Here is an 18,747-nt window from a genome sequence, read left to right as displayed (position 1 = left end):
AGCAGCATTTATCACATTAGTTGTATTATTTTCACATTTTGCTGATTTTTATTATTATAAATGTTTTAATGTATATAATTTTTATTATTATAAATGTTTTAATGTATATAATTTTTATCATAAATGTTAAATTAAACTAGTCAAAAAATCGTTACTCTTGGATTAAGATGTTGTTCACTTTATTATTTTATCTCGAGCAGAACTAAAGTTTGTAATAATATAAATTTTTGATGTTGTTGTCAGAGAGTAGCATTTCATTCATATAAAACCAATAAACCTTGATTTACCGGATACGTGATATTTAAGTTTACACGGAAGGTTCTTATTCAAACTTTATTAAAAACTAGTTCCTTAAGACACTTTGAAAAAAATGAAATATTTCAAGAAAAATAATAACTGAAGTCGACAAAAACATTTTATATTCAATATTGCCTCCCTCAGGTTCGAGACAACCTGCATCCTCTTCCTGAAGGACACACGAACCTTAAACATGTAGTCTTCTGGCAAGATGACCATGACACCTTGAAGGCTGACTCCAAAGGTCTCAAAGATCTGCGAGGCTTGTTTCAGGCAGCTCCCTTGCCCTTTGGCTACATGGAACTATCCAAAGGATTAAATAGGCTGAGCTAGGAGGCAATATATTATTGGACACATTCAAAAGAAGCATGGATCTAGACAACTTCACTCCCTTCTTGCCTGCGAATGTATGAGAGAGAGTCCACGTGGATTATGGCATGATAAAGGGCAAAGATTTTTTTAATACTAATGGACTATCCCATACACCCGTTCTAGCAGCCTCCACAGCGCTGCAAAGCTCTTGATCCTCCTGTAACGCGGACAGGAGAGACGATTCAGAAGAGCATGAGCTAGAGATAGCTCTACATTGTAATAATTCTGTGAGATCATCCAGACACGGAGGATTGTCGACTGGTACGCGGGAAAAAGCATCTGCGTGGGAATGGTCGATGCCTCTCACATGTTCGATTGAATAATCCAACGTCTACAACAACATTGAAAATCTAGCGAGTCGGGCGGAGACGACACTTGCCAAGTCTTTACATCGGTTGAGAATATATTGGAGTGTTTTGTGGTCTGTCTTGATCTTGAAATGACGACCAATCAAATATCTTTCAAATTTCTTCCATCCATAAATAATTCCCGTTCCTTTTTTGTCAATTTGCGGGTAGTAAGCTTCGCTCTTTGATAGCTTTCTTGAAGCTAACGCCACCGGCTGCTCCATACCATTTTCCAACTGTGCTAGAATGGCCCCAAGACCAATAGGTGAGGCATCAGTCGACAAAACCAACGGCAGAGACGGATCATCATGAGTGAGAACGGGTGAGTTAGCTATAGCAGACTTGATATTTTGAAAACTCACCTGTATTTTTTCAGACCACGAGAAGACATTGTCCTTCTTCATCAGTTCGTGGAGGGGAGAAGCTTCCTCTGATAGATGTGGTATAAAATTACTATAGTATTGTATAAGTCCCAAGAATGATTTCACCTCAGGACACGATGCAGGAACAGGAAAGTCCATAACTGGTCGAATCAACTCTGGATCCAGGGATCGGCCACTTTGGGATATGCGAAACCCTAAATAAGTTAACTCCTTACCCATCAGGATACACTTGCCGGGCTTCAGACGACCTCCAGCATTCGAGATTCGACTGAACACTTCATTTAAAATACGAAAGTGTTCCTCCTTACTTCTGGAGAATATAAGGACATCAAATATATAAATCTTGACACCCCGAATACCACTTAATAGCCTCTTTTGAGCTGCCTGCACAATAGCAGGAGCCAACGCCAGACCATAAGGTAAGACGGTATATCTATAAAGTCCTAATGGTGTATTTATAACCAAAAACTCTTTTGATTTTTCTTCGAATTCATATTGTTCATAACACTTCGAGAAATCCAATTTGGAGAAGAACCAGGCCTGAGCAAGGTCTGCAAACAATTCATCAGGATGAGGGAGTAGGTGCAACATCTTGTTCACTACTGGAGAGATGGTTTGATGAAAGTAGGCACAAACCCAAACACTTTCATCTGGTTTGAGGACTGAAACGGTTGAAGAGGCCCATTCTGACGAATCAATCTTGGAAATGGTACCACTCTTCTCCATCTTTCGTATCTCCGTCGCAACCTTCTCACAGAGTGCGAGTGACACTGAACGTTCGATCCGAGGTCCAGTAACAGTTTAACTCTTCTCCCATTTATCCTCAGGAAGGCATAGGACCTATCCCCTACGCCATCATTCAACTGGAAAGAGATCGAAGAACTAGACGGCGCAGATGACGGACAGCATACTCAAAATGACTCATCTCCCACACTGGGAACACTCCGTGCCAAACGCAGGGCATTTTGACTTCTGGAAGACATGGCTTCTTCCACAAACCTTGCAGTTCTCTCTGTCCATCTTTGGATTAGCTTTTTGCGTCGACCACGTCCCTGTGGAGCGACGGATATCTTTTGGTCCTTATACTCTGATGCCATTACAGTTTCACTCGATCCCATTTCTTTGGAGTGGCTGATGGAGGTTTCCAATGCTCTGGCTAATGGCAACATGTCAGACAATTTGGTGCTGCTTCTCTCGAAGACAGTTTGGCAGAGTAGTGGGGACTACGTGTTCTTAACCACCACGTCGAGAATAATTTCGTCTTCGAACAAAACTTAGCAGCTCCCACACGCAAAGCGACCAAACTTTTCCTGGCCACACAACCGAGTCACGTAATCATCCACAGGCTCCCCGACTCCCTGTTTTATCTCAGACAGCCGGAAGCGTTCAAACAACAGACTTTACGTTGGGGAGAAAGAATCCCGAATTGCCCTTACCGTCGAGGTGAAGACATCCTCCTCAGGCAAAGCAACAATCTGTATGGTGTTGAACCATTGTTGGACCTCTGTCCCAGCACAGTGAAACAGGAGAGACTTCTTACGTTCTGGGGACATTTCCCCAAACAAGGACACGTAAATATTGAATTCGTCCCACCATGACGACCATATATGGCCCCTTTGTGCGCCATGCATCACGAATGGAGAGGGATTTTAATGTCATACGTGGATGTCCCGTTGATCTTAAGGTCATTGGCAATCATGGTTAGGATATTATGGAACGATATAATTTTCAGCTGCTTCCATTTTGTCGTCTTTGAATGATTTTGCTATGCAACAGCCTTTTGGTTTGCAGCCTTAAACCTACATTTATTATTATTATTTAAGTTGTAGAACACAAAAATGACCATTTAACTTTCATTTGATTCAGGTTTGGACTTAAACCTTTTTTTTAAAAAGATCAAGTTCTGAGGGTATAACGAAAGTTAATAGAAATACAAAGCTAGACCTTTATGTAATCGGGCTTGCTAGAATTTTCAATTTCATGTAATTTATTGACAGCTGGGCAAGGAAAACTACGATATTACTACAATTCAGTGCTATATTTCGACATGAAAGAACTATATAGATGACAATCAAAGTAAATTACAAATCAATTCAAACATTTCAGCATTTGAAAAATGAATTATTCATTACTTTTTATTGATTAAAATTAATAAAAAATGTGTGGAAACACCAAATGGTCGAATAAAATGAAGGACCTTACTTCGAAGTTAATATTTTTCTATATGATTTATATCCTACCTGAAGTTATAAAATACATCTTATATTTCAATTAAAAAAAGATCGATTTCGATTGATTTTTGGTCAATTTACTTATTAATTATTTTAAAAAATTAGGTTAGGTTGTGTAATTATAATAATATTCCAGAGGAGAGGGGAATTAATCGCTTATGAGTTTGTAACTTTCAATAAATCAATTATTTTGAATATAAATCATCTACAAACTTGTTTTAATCCCCTTACATCGAAACTATTAATTAGTTTAATAAACCATTCAATTTTTTTCAGCAGTTATTATTGTAATCTATATTTACGTAGCATAACCCGCTTATAATATTAAAATTTCTTAAAAAATATAAATTGGCCAAAACTCAATCAAAATTCCCTTTTTTTTTTTATTATAATTAAAAAAAATATTTTTATAATTACTTTGGAGAATGCCGGGTACTACAGTATCTTACTTATAAGAAAGAGCTAATTTGTAAGATAAATAGATCGAATGGATGCATTCCTTCAAAAAGCATAAAAACCAGTAAGTTTCAAGTATTTTTTAATGAATACTATGTAAAATTCCATAAATTTGACTTTATAAATTTTTTTACTTAAAAAAATATAGAAAACTAATTAAAGATTTAAACTATAGACATGTTAATTATTATGGTTAAATTCAAAAAAATTATTTAAAACATAAAAATTAGATATATTTTTTTTTTTCAAAGTCTTTATTCATTCACATTACACTTATACAAACATACAAAAATAAGTAAATAAAGCAAAACAGAAGTTCGCATTGATATATTACATAAGCAAACATTATAGTTTTCAGGTAATTTCCTTTTTTAGACCTTTTATATAAACAGCTCTTTCCTGTTTTTTCCTGCTGCTCCATCAAAAATTTATCTATTGTATATATTAAATTACGCTATGCAACAAAATTTAGGACCTCGGAATGCCAGTCGGTCAAAAACCTACATTCATTATCATTATTTAATCCTTTAAAACAACAAAATGACCATTAAAACCATCAACCGGAATCGGATTAGGCTTTAAATACTTTTTTTAAAACCACGTTTTTAAATTATAGTTACGATTCAATGTCATATTTCGACGTGAACTAACTATTTAGATGAAAAGTTAAGGTAATAACAATAGATACAACATATTGAAGCATTCAAAAGATAAATTATATTAGAAGGTATTTTCATTACAATATATAAAAAATACGTATAATCATACAAAACCAAATAAAATGAAGGATTATATATGGAAGCTTATATATTTTACAATTACTTTATATTATATCTAAAACGAACGAATTAATTTTATGGTACAACTTCAAAGGATTTGATAATAAAAATACGATTGATTTTTTTGTTAAATTTTTACCTTCTTATTTAATAAATAAATAATAAAAGATAGAACGAAGAGTTTTGAAATGAAATATAAATGAGCTGGTTATATGACTTAATATGTTATACATATATATAAAATGCATTTGGTATTAAACATATTTCAATTGGAGAAAGAGTCTGAACAAATCTTAGACTTCATGGTAGTAGATAAATTGGTCATCAAACCGCATAATATAGAGTTCCGAAGGAATCACAAGCCTCGAAAGGATCCAGTTGTGATAATGTGGGAAAGGTTTTGGTCACAGAAAAAGATAATACCAAACTACAGGGTTTTCCAATAAGAGCTGTTATATTGAATAGCCCGCTATTTCAGTAGATGTCACTTTTGAAGCTCTAATTTGTTTACATTTGACAGGTAAAACTACGTCATTAATAAAAATGGAACGATACACGCTTCAATAACACAATGAAATTATGAAAACTCACTGTAAAAATGGAAAAAACCTGCGAGAGACGGTTTGTAAAACTAAAACATTTTTGGGTCGTCGTGAAGCACCTTGTCAGACCCCCATACAGAACTTGGTAAAAAAAATTGAAGCTGTTGGGACAAGTTAGTGATGTGAAGAATAAACCCGTGCACGTCGCTCAAGAACAACTGAAAATATTGCTACTGTAGCCCAACATACACCACTTTTGTCCATTACTTGTCGTTCTTTGGAATGGGGAATTCTACATACGTCATTACACTGTATTTTGCATTAAGACTTATACAGGGTTAAGGCTTATACATTTTGTTTAATACAAGAACTCAAGCCGGACAATCATTAACAATGGTGTATCTTTGGTGACTGACTCTTTGAAATGTATGAAAAGGATTCAGAATTTCATCATAAAATCAACTTGACGGATGAGGCCCATTTCGACCTCGATGGCTACGTAAACAAGCAAATCTGTTCCATCTGAGGCTCATAGAACCCAATATTTATTATTAAAAAACCTCTCCATCCTCATCGTGTAACTGTTTGAGGTGGTTTTTGGTCATTGTACCTTACTGTTTCGAAAATGAGCCTTTCGTAACAGTAACAGTGAATGGACTGTGCTGTCGAGAGATGATTAATGATTTTTTATGGCCGTAATTGGAAGGTATTGATCTGGACACCATGTACTTTTAACAAGATGGCGCTACGGACCAAAAAAAAACAACAACAACGAAACCATTGTTCTTTTACGGGAAAAGTTTCTGTACCGTGTTATCTCTCGAAAATATGATCGCAATTGGCCACCTAGATCTTGTGATTTAACACCTTGCAACTTTTTTCTTTTGGGCCACGTGAAAAATAAGGTATACACCAGCAGTCCAACGTCGATTCAAGAGCTCAAATATTGAATTCGTGAAGGTATTGAGGGTATAAACCAGACACTTTGCGATTGGGTGATGGAAATTTTTATAAAAATAATACGGTCCTGTTACCGTAGCTATGGCGTCCATTTGGCTGACATTTTCTTAATGACATACCTTTCTTTTTACATTGAAATAAACATCCAATTATGTATCTCAAAAAAAGTCCATTTTTTTAATATCAAAGTAAGACCTCTTATAGGAAAGCTCTTTATTTTGGCTAAATATATCCAATGATCTTAAATGTAGTTAGAAAATGAATTAAATTCAAGAGATTTCATTATCAGACGTCTGAAAGAGATCTTATAACACAAATAGCTCCGTATGGCAGCCGAAGCCTGATAAAAATTTTACATACGGTATGGACTAACCGGCTGGGGACAGACATGAATAATCTCTTGGGTCCAACAAATACATCAATAGCAAGAATACAAGTCAAACAGAATAACTTTATGCGAATGATTTATTAAAAAATTAAAAGTGGAAAATATCAAAATTGAAAAAACTCATGGAAAATATCACATTTTCAAGCATGAGTGCTTAACACAATATTGCAGAATTGTTCTAAGTGTTCAATTAAATCAAATGGTTGTATGAAAGATCCGATGTTTAAGAGTTAAAGCTTAATAAAATATTTCTATAAGCAAAGAAAAATGAAATATTAATACAAAATGCAGGGAAAATACGGAATATCTTTCGTATGGACGTTAGAAAAATAATAATCAAAACCTTATTTTGCAACATCACGCCAAACGTAGAGTTAATTTCTATCATCGGGGCATCTGTAGGGGATGGGCTTGAGGACCTGTAGTCCCTCCCCCAAATTAGGGATTTTTGCCTATTACCATGTTGATTTTTTTTTTTCAATCGGGCAAATTATACAGCAGAACAAAAAATGTACAATTAGCATTTTTTTCCAAAAAAAATATCTTTTTGTAGATAGCTGTGAATTTTTGAAAAAAAAATTAGAAAAAATTTTTTTTTATGGATTATTTGAAAAAAAATTTCAACAAAATGTCGTTTTTTTACAATGCCACAGATAACCTCAATAAATAATTTACTTGTTATTTTCTCTAATCACAAGGCTTATGCAACTTTTACATCTTTCGTTGAATTAATTCGGTTAAAAGGGTGAATTCATGGAGGGTATAAAGCTCAAGGGCGTCTGCAGGGAGTGGGCTGGAGGGCCTGTACTCAATTCCCCCCTCCCCCATCCCAATATACAAAAAATGTAATTCTTCAAAAAAAAATTACTAAAATTTAATTTTCCCTGAATATCTATAGATTTTGAAATGTATTTCCGAAAAATTTAATTTTTGAAAGTATTTGTAGACTTTTAAATTTTTTTAAAGTACCTTGTTTGTTTTTTTAAATAAAATTATCGGTCAATAGCTATAAATTTTGAGTTATACTATTTAAAATTAGATTATTTGTGAATAACCATAGTCTTATAAATATTTTATTGGAAAAAATGTAGAATTTTGTGAATAGTTATATTTTTTTTTAATTTAATTTTTGCAATTCCATTTCTGAAATTTTTTCAAAAATTTTAACATTTTTTGTTAAACTATATTTTGAATTTTATTTCCACAAAATTATATTCTTAATTTTTTTAAGTATTGAATGCAACAAAAAAGTTTCCTTCCAACAGAAACATTGCTGGGTCGAATGAAGGTGGAGATCCCGAAAATACTTCATTCAGTACACGGTTATTTATTAACAAACAGCCACTTTTGTGATGCTTAAGTCTTAATAACTAAATGTTTGTGTCATATTGTACCTTTAAAATATAATTATAAAGCTATTTATATGCACATTATGGGATATCACTGTGATATCCCATAATGTGCATGTTGTTATATTTTAAAGGTATTATTATTTTTGTCAGATTGTATTATGCTCTCCATATTATCCATTACAGTCCTGCTAAAATAGAGAATACATTTGCTATTTATTTTTCATTTATAGCTTTTAAACATTAACAAGGTGTTAAACATTTTAACAAGGTGTGCCTTGAAATTTCATACGGGATTGAAATGTGTTTGGATTGAAAAATGTTTAATAAAGACGCCTTTAAATAATTTAAGAAATATGCTAGATAAAAGCTCAAAAGAATATGAGTTTAAACACTTAAATTTATTGAAATCTTTTACTAATTTAATATTGTCTTATGTGGAGTATCACGTTTGGATGGGATTTTCTCTCAGAGGGGTGATTTACTTTACCAGTTTTTTTGTTCGTGAATTTGTAGTTTTTCCTTTTGCAACTTCTCTTAACTTCATTGAAAAGATGTGCCATTTCAGTATACTAACTAAAATTGTACAATATATGATATGCTAACCGTATAAAAACAAATAACTAAACATTAACAAGCCAATTTAAATTAATTATTACAAATAAATTAAAAAGAGCATTTTGAAATGGAGTAACCTAGACAATTTAAAGAATGATTGAGAGGAGAGAATCTCAGTTGGCATAACACATTATTATATTAGCTACAAACAGCTATGAGAGAGCAATGAAGAAAATAAACACAAATCCCAATCTTTTTCTAGCAAGCAACACTCGGATGTCCATCCTCAATTCTACTCTAAATCAAATAAGGATTTACAATTTTCTCTCTTCAACATCTTCGATAAAAAAAATGACCCTTTTTACAACGTAATTAATTAAGTAAATATAACTATTATTTTAGTTTTTACGAAATAAGAAAGTTTACAATTTATTTGAATTTAATTGTTAGTAAGGTTTATTAATAATCGTCAATCCTTTAAAATTATATGTGAAACATAAACAATTGTTAAAAAATATTGTTAAAAATTTACAGCCAACATAATAGTACAAGCATTAAAAAATCTTTATATTAAATGTGAATGTCTGTGGGTGTTTGGTAATCACGACTAAAATAAAAAATGGATTTTTTTGAAATTTTATGTGTAAGTTATTAAGATATGTTTCTGGTAACAAGGACATCTCTTAAGGTTTATACTTCGGTGGGGGGTTGATTTGTTTTGGAATTTTTGGAAAAAAAATTGAATCTTTTTTTTTGAAAAAAAATCCTTAAAAAAATATATTTTTTTCCTCATTTTTCCATTGAAATGAAAATAACATTTTCATAAGAAGAAATTGTTTGACAAAAAATGATTACTTCATATAAAACAAAGAATAAAGACAGTGAAATTTTATGAATAATTCTCACTGCATGTTGGTATGTACAGCGGGAATAATTGTTATAATTTTAAAGTCTATATTTTTTTATATGAAGAATACATCTTCTCTAATATTAAATTATTATCTTCCTTCTTATTTATTGAATATTTAAAAAAAAAATAAAGTTTCATTGGATTATTACAAGAAATACACTTCGAATAAATAATTAAATTTATTACACAAAAACCCTTTAAAATCATCAAGTTTAATAATGAATAATTATTCTTCTTGTGAAATTTTCATTCAGTACATTGAGTACTGGATTTTTCACAGATTAAATGAATGTGAGGAAGTTTTTTCGAATCATTTGTGCTTTTTAAATCTGAAACTAGTTTAGAATTCAATATCTTTCCACTCTGATATCTATATATATGAAAGGGTGCTCATCAGATTCAGATGACAAAACTGTAACATGAGAATAGAAAATATTAGAGATGCCCTCCGAATACGAACCTTTCTGGTAATTACTGTATGCTTCCGTACTGGACACACGCCCAAGGACGCAAATAACCCCATAGATGATGATGCTGGAGAGCTTAAATTGATGTTAAAATACCTTTTTTTTTTTTTTTTTTTGTCGAAATCGAGTAATTTTGAACCAGATGTATTCCAGAAAACATTTTTAAAGTTGTTATATTTTCTGTAAAGAAATTGTACCCTCTAAACCACCAAAAACGGAAACCTTTTGAACTATTACGCATGAATGTTTTGTACAGAGAGTACAATAAACTTGTATCTAACATTTTTGAATCCTTGCGGGCTTCCATTTACAAGGCAGTGGCCAACATGAACAATGATGGAGGATTTACCCTCGATCGAGTGCACCTTCCAGTTTATTCGTTTTTTTTCTCCATAATTAGGGCAAAAGTTGCATATTGGTTTTGATCAAACTTGCTACAAAGATTAAATATGGTTGTAGTAAGAGGACATTGAATTTTCAGAGGTCAGGTTCAACTAACTCATTTTGATTTTTGGCAGAGTTTTTTTTTCATGAGTGTTTAAAATGCTCTTTCCCTAGAGTTTCTTAGGATTAAACTATATTTGACTAGTATTCTGATCAAGGTCCAGTTGTCGTTGTTTTCGGATACAAAATACTTGGATGTACATATACGTAATAATTATTTATAATATACATATATTTAAAAATTATATATAGATAATACTCCATTTAATGTATTCATCACAAGTCACATTCTTACGTTTAACATTGGGCCTTGAAATGGCCTTGAATAAATTGTCTTAGAACCATTACATACAGCCTATTAAACTTGATGGCATAGATTCAAAAGATTTAAAGTGTCATACAGATTAATGGACAAGTATAAAGGAAATAGGTTAGCAAACCGCTCATCCATTTAAATAAATAATGATTTAATTTTCAATTAGAGTAATCCTACAAATATAAGATTTTATTTTTTAATTAATCTTTGAAGCTCTGCAAAAGTCGTAAAATTGAGTTAAAACAATATGATTTATACAATTCCTGAAAAAAGTAATAGATTTATTATAAAAAGGTAGTGTTGTGCTGTTCCTTACATACTTATTCGGTCTAGTCCAGTCTTAATACTGGTCCTTTAGATTGCCTGTCCTTAGGACTGTCAGTACAAAGTTGATTGGAGTAATCTAGGACCAAACTTTTTAATTTTTTAGTACTGAACGTGATCGTACCGAGACAGAACTAGATGGGACTGCAGTCTTCAGTCCTAAATAAATACCTAACAAAACACAAATTGAGTTATGTATCTTAATATGTTCTAAAGTTAAGGTCAATTATGCATTTTTATCGTTTTGTGCTACCTTGACCCTGACCTCTGAAAATTCAATGGGCTCTTACTGTGACCATATTTAATCTTCGTAGCAGGTTTGATCAAAACCATTCTGTAAATTTTTCCGTAATACTAACAACAAACAAAAAATAAGCTACAATGGGCGCACGATAGAGTGCAAAACCTCCATCTAAAATCAAATTGAGTTATATAGCTTAATTTATTATAAAAGTTAAGGTTTTTTTATGCATTTTTAACGTTTAATACTACCTTGAAACATTCCCTTGTAAATTCAAAAGGCTCTTACTGCAACCATATGAATCTTCGTAAAAAGTCTGATCAAATTCGATCTGCAGCTTTTTGTGAATTCCGAGTGACTAGTAAACAAATATTAAAACAAACAAACAGAGGCAAAAATATAAACTCCATTCAACTTCATTATTAGCATATGTTCACTTATTCGCATGACCTCAAAAAATAGAGATGGAACATTTGTAGATTGCAAAGATAATAAAAATGTAATTATTCGTAACAAAAATTTCATGCATAATAATGACGTGAGACAAGTGATGAACATAGCGTTGTAGAAGATCCAGTCTACTATTTATATTAAAGTGTGGTCTCAATGGTTTGATTTTGTATGTCGGAGTATTTAATGTTAATAGTCATCCTACCATACCAATAATTCAGTTTTTTTAGTCCAAAAATAACTCCACCTACTCAAACACTTCGTCAAGTTATATTTATGGGATTTAAAGACCTTTATGTCAAAATGTTTGGAAAAAATGGAGTGATATTGGTCCTTGCCATGACCAAACGAAAAATGGAGGGGAAAAAATATATAAATGTGGAAATCCAAATATCTATCTAGATATAAATGATATTTGTTCAGGAGCCAAATAAGAAACTTCCTTCATCACTAAATGTTCTAATGTACAATGATTATAATAATTATATAGTATAATACCGTGATATATTTTTCGTAATGAAGTTTTCTACAGTTACTTCTTCATATTTATTAATCGATTTTCCATGAAATATTATTTCTGTAATATAAAAAAGGAAGATTTTAATTTTTTTTACGTCTAGTTTTTTTAATCGAATGTTAGGTAAATAAGTTTGTTACAGAATATATAAGTATTTGTTATCATTCCACATCGATGGAAATTATTAGTATGAAATATAGCAAAGATGTTTATTGGTTTCATGTTGTTAGTCAATGAAAAAAAAAAAAAAGGGAAAATCATCATACATTTGCAAGTGCTTCAAAAATACACGTTGGCTACCTCTGGATTATTTTGAATCATAGACAATTATGATTCTTGTTCCCTGTTGATTGATGCCAAGAGGATATGTTTGAATTATAAATTCAAATATGACGTTAAAACAATTATTTCACATAATTACCTAAATTGCAACATTTAGCCTCTATTAGAATTTGGTATTGTAGAAATGTAAGAATGTTTCGCTGGTCAGGACTCCCAAAAAATGTCAAGAAAGATAAAAGTCTTCAAAAACAATCGATGGGATCGTTAAAAGAATTAAAAATCAAAAACCAAACATAAGTAACTTTGGTTTGATGGTTTCAAAATGAAGTTGTTAATTTAGTTTCTACGTTAGCCAATGCTTATTCAGTTAGTAATGTCAAACGAATCGATAAAGTAAAGAAGACTGGTCTAGAAGTACCTTGTAAATATAGCAAGTCTATGGGAGGGTTAGATCCGGCGGATCAGCTAAATCCGCTGTATAAATACCATAAATGTTTCATTTAATATATATGCCTATAGTTAATTCAAGGTTACTATATAGACACGATGCTCATTCCTTTGAAGTAAAAAAAAACATCTATGCCATGGTTGCCTTTTAACGTTCTTTTGCCTTTGGTTTGATTGTGGTTGGAAAATCATGGAAAAAACATTGAAAAAGTTTTATGACACATTTTGAATAATTCAGACAAATTCCAATTTTTTTAATTATTTAATTTTAAATGTAATGGATACCACAAATCTTGTGTATTTAAAAATCCCAAAATATCACCAGATAAGGGATCTCTCGTATTTCTAAATTGATACCGCATTAATAGTTTTTTCATTTGCTCATAATTATTTTTTTTATAATGTTTAGATTAATGTTTTCATAATGGAGACCCATTAATGAATTTCTTTTAATGTAACTCTAAAAATTTTATGCAATATATCGGACACTCCCTTCAGTACCCTTAGATTTTTATTAAATTTAATACCAGCTCATTGTTTTTATCATCCTTGAAGAAAATCTCCTTTAGTATTGTGTATGCCATTCTTCAAAATTTGTTAATTTGTGTAATGCCTACAAATTATTTGACAGGGCCTTGACTCTTGATATACCGCATTGAAATCCTGTCAACAATACCTCGTCCTTAGAGAAACATTCCTAAACGGTTTGAATCATCTCAGAAAATTATTTTGAGGGATGATAGTAGAGTAATCTTCCAAAAAATTCCCTGTAAAGTAATCCGATACCACCATTTTCCTTTGGAAACGTTGTTTGTTTCCATGTCATGGGCATGACCGTTGTTCACTTATACATTTGTAAATAAAGTGACAAACAGTCACGCCACACCGTCTTGGGACAAAACAATAAAACTCCCTGAATGAGAATATTATTTAATAACATACGGATGTTTCTGACATAGATGGCACTGTCGAAGTTCTACTGAGCATAGACCATTTTTAAACAACAAAGAATGGACTGTCACTTCACCTTGCAGATAATACACATTTTTTTAGTTTGCACATCCTTTATTATTTTATATTATCTCTGGAAAATAAAAGTTCTCGCTTATGCCATATATTTATGTGTTAGTTGTCCTTAGTAGATAGCTGATCATCCAAGGAAGTATACAGGTAGTCGGCATATGTATCCTAGTTGATAAATTGTTATTTATTATGTACGGGTATCTAGATGCTAGTTTTTTTTATTTTATCTTCGATCAGATTTTCGTTTTTATTCGTAAAGGCACATAAAAGGAACAATTATTTTAATCCAAGGAACAGATTTCATCTGTTTCTTTAGGTATTTATAATATAAATTTATCGGTTTCTTTGTTTTGTAGTTCTAGGACATGTTGCCAAAAAAACTATTAAATGTATTTGATGATGATTTATGTTGCAATACTATTAAAATTATCTATGAGACTACTCCAATGACAAACAAATATTGACAATTTTAAGTTCAGAGGCAACATTGGGATAGAGAAGTGTCAATTAAAGCTTGACAAGATACATATGACCAGTAATAGACTCCATATAAATTCATTTGCATTAAACATTGATTGATTTATTAACTTCTTCGATGTTTCTATAACCATTTATTATCTTTCTAATTTATTTGTTTGATGAATTATTGGACAGTTGCCTTGATTTTTGTTCTTAAAGCAGTTGGAGTCAACTGTTGAATCATGCGTACAACAAAATGAATAAATTATTAATTAATCAACACAATTCGTGGCCAATAGTTAAAAATTTTGTCTTTTAAAGTTGATGTAGCCTGTATGGGAATACAATTACATAGCATTGCACAATAAAATCACCGAATATTTATATATATGTATATATTACTTTTTTTTTGGCTAAGTGCCCGTTTGGAAATGTTTTAATTTGGCATAGTTGTCATTCGGCAAAATGACAATTATCAAAAGTGGCCTTTAGCAATAAAATTTTCCGCAAAGTGGCTGCACGCCCCATAAAATAAATGCTGCAATCACTTCAATTCTATCCACAAAATTCCCCATGTTAATAAATGTAAGTTTATTTATTGGATCAATGGATGAATTACAAGAATAAGAAAGCTGATAGCAACTGGATGGCCTTGTCATTACACTAAGGCGTATCTGTGATACACTGTATGTAGATTAGATAAATTCACTGCCACCAACATTCTTTGGAAGTTATCACAAAAGCTATATCTTTTGAGTATGCTTATTATATGCTCACGGCATATGTTGCCAAATGCCTTATTGAAATCTATCGTCATAAGTATCCTCCTTTTGGTTTTATTGTAAATTTTAGTGTTACAGAACTTATATTTTTCAATTTTTTCAAAAACTTGAATTACTTCCCATTTTTCTGGGGCTAAAGAGTATAATATCAATTCTACTATGCTGGTTAAGTTCTAAACTACACCATAACTATAGTTGATAATATTGTAGAGAAAAAACGCGTGCAAGGAGGAGGGGAAAAAAAGACATATGGTATCATTGTTTAAAATACTGATGTGATTATCATATGCCTGCTTTATTATGATTTTTGAGGGTATAACGAATGTATTTATTAGCAAAATGTTTAATGAAGATATACTAGGTATAATTGACTTCGACGTTTTTTATCCGTTACAGTAGATTTGAAAACGTCATACTTCATTAAATTGTAATTAATTATGAACCTTATTCTCAAAATAATAGTTAATGAAACGACAAAGTAGAGTATTTGAAATATATTTGAAGCTCAAAGTTTAAAAAAGAAGGCTTTAATTAAATATAATCTACATACTAAAAAATAAACCATTAAACATTTAAGTTAAATATATAAAAATAAACAATTAAAATCATATAACTATCAATAATAATAAATTATAAATACAGAATATTGAAATAATAGATTGATCCAGATAATTTTTTCTTGTTTTAACATCGGAATTCAGTTAAATATGTCATAACTTTAGGTTGCAATACACAAGCGAGACGTGGAGTTTAATCAAAAAGATAATCACCCATCTTCTTCATGTGGAAGTTGCTATGTACAATTGTGCACAGGATAGATATATCTCTACCGATGAGATCTAACTAATTATTAATAATAAAGTAAATGTCAAAATCATAAAATTAGACAATAAATATATTAATAAAACAATGTTAGAAATAAATTAATCGTAAAGATTTAGAGCAAAAGCTAATTATGTAGTAATGTCCGGCGATATTATTCCCTATTAAGATCATCTAAAAAGATTTTCCCCGTTATTTAGGTAGGATTATATAACAACATACTATTATCATGAAGGATATACACAATTGTTAATTATAATGCAACACCCAATGTAACTACCCTCGTTGTTGTGACCATTTAAACAGTTGTTTTTGCCTTTTATGAGTTTTCTGAACACCACTTCTTGGAGCCCATCAACCATAGCTAAGCCTTAAGTGATAAAAAAGTAATATTTATTGACTATGTAATATTGGAAAACCTAATTATCATACCCAAGTCTTAAAGCGAAGTAAGTAGTCTCAGACAAACTAGTTGCAAACCATCCAAAGCTACTACCCCCATTGTTGTGACCATTTAAGCAGTTGTTTTGGCCCTTTACTGAGTTGTGTATCATAATTCTTGATATGTTTAGCTAAAATAGAATCATATTTTATGGTTAGATTTAAAAAAATTGAATACTTACTGTGAGATAGTACAAAATTCAGAGTTCCATTTCGATATTCGTAAATACTTTTTACTGATAACTTGATCTTCATTTGGTGTGGATGACACAAAACATTTTTATATGTATTTCTATAAATGACATCAGTAACAACATCCTCCATTAATTTAATGATGGTTCCTCGGGAAGGGATATGTTTACCCTTGTATTTCTCCATAAACTTTTTGAACGTAGATGATTAGCAATGGATAAGGTTATATTACATGCAATAAGCATCGTTGTGAGATCAGAGTTAAAGTCTGACTTGATGTATTCATCGTTAAATTGATTTTATAGATGAATATCGATACTCTTATTATGAGATGAGGATAATGAGTGGCGTGTAATTCTAGACAGGGCACTAAAGGCACATTTATATCGACAAATCCGACAAACCATCTGTTTCTCATCCGGTAAGTATTTTCCAAATTCCTAGGCCTCCATTTTCAGAAATCCAGACAGAAGGCGACGTTATTTTTTGCATTTTATTCAGTTCTCTATCGACTATCCCCATCTAATATTAATATTGAATAATAAAGGCGGGAATGATAACGTTCATGATTGATAGAAGAAGATGTATATTATTTAATCAATGATACCATAAGTAGTTCTTCTCTTCTCCTCACACGCTTTTCTATTCTTAGCAAAATTATCACCCTTAACCATAACTTCATTTAGAGACGTCACTCTTTGTCAGCGACATTTTTAACTATTACATACATTGGATTTTGAGATGTTCTAAGATGTTCCAAACCATTTATTTTTTGTAAAATCCCCTCATCAATATTTAGTTGTCCTTTTATATTTTCAAATCTACCTAGCATGCTAATTGGTTTTTTAAAAGTAAGTATCATAAATTCAGCTCCACTTTAGCAATATCTCTTTTTCTTTGAGTAATTCGATAACTTTCATCAAAATATGAAACATTTTGATCAAAACCTTTCAATGTTTAATTATCTTTACAATTAATATATTTTAAATATATATTACAGACAATTTATACTTTATTTTATACCGGGTCCATTTTAATTTTTGGGATCTTCCTAAATCTAGATTTTATAAAGATCAGCAGACTATTGGCCGCAATTTTATTTTTCCAAAGGATCATTTGGGGCATTTGCCAGATAAATGAGATTTAATATGCAATTACACAGTTTAATTCAATTTAAAATAATATTTGGGTAAATAGGTATTGTTCATATTCTATATATCACCTCAGTGGCATCGCCTCCCCAATGAAAGTGTCTAAAATTTCTCTCTCCCCCCCTTTATACAGTCAAACAAAGATAAAGATAAAATGTTCTTTTTCAAATGAAAAGTTGACTATTTTATTTTTTATATCAAAAGTATATAAAAACCACCACCTTTGGATCTTATGTAAATAAATAATTTTGACACTTTTCATTTTGATTAACTTTTGTTCTTGACAGATTATTAAGCACTTTCAGCTTATCTTTCAGCAAAAGTGTATATAGAGAGGTACCCATGATACATGTATATCCTTATTTATTGAAAATAATGTGAAATAAATTTTATAAGAAAATACAGTAAAAAAAAGTGTTGATACAATTTAATGATTTGTAGCCAAAAAAAAGTAAAAATCCTCTTGGGACTTCTTCATTCTCATAAATTCCTATTAAGTTAATACCAAAAAAGAGAAGCAACATTAGACTATATGTGGATTTTTTACTCTATGTTTATTATTTAGTAAGTAATAAAAAATGGTATCTGGAAGAATGTCGACTATAAGGGTAATTTTCTTTGTCCTAGATTCTTATATCCAGATTTGACTGTATATCCTACATAGCATTAATATAATATTTGTATTTGTGTAATGTAGGTATTAACAATGAAAACGCATATATTTCAAAAACGGAGTCAGATACAGAATTTAGACATTATTAAAAATAAAAGTTGTTCAGAAATCTAAGTGACATACATAAGGCTATATTTTATTATG

The 18,747-nt window shown here is 31.1% G+C and overlaps 1 long non-coding RNA gene across 1 annotated transcript; it reads right to left on the bottom strand.

The window, feature by feature from the left end:
- Nucleotides 1-15,963: 15,963 nt before the first annotated feature.
- Nucleotides 15,964-17,375, bottom strand: LOC139907653 (uncharacterized). Its single transcript, XR_011784378.1, has 4 exons — nt 16,770-17,375; nt 16,579-16,718; nt 16,369-16,516; nt 15,964-16,167 (listed from the first exon to the last, which is right to left on the bottom strand). It is a non-coding gene; the product is annotated as an uncharacterized lncRNA (long non-coding RNA).
- Nucleotides 17,376-18,747: the final 1,372 nt, after the last annotated feature.

Source organism: Lepeophtheirus salmonis, chromosome 2 (assembly GCF_016086655.4).
Source record: "Lepeophtheirus salmonis chromosome 2, UVic_Lsal_1.4, whole genome shotgun sequence".
NCBI classification, from domain to species: domain Eukaryota; kingdom Metazoa; phylum Arthropoda; class Copepoda; order Siphonostomatoida; family Caligidae; genus Lepeophtheirus; species Lepeophtheirus salmonis.
This window is presented reverse-complemented; position numbering and strand designations above follow the sequence as displayed.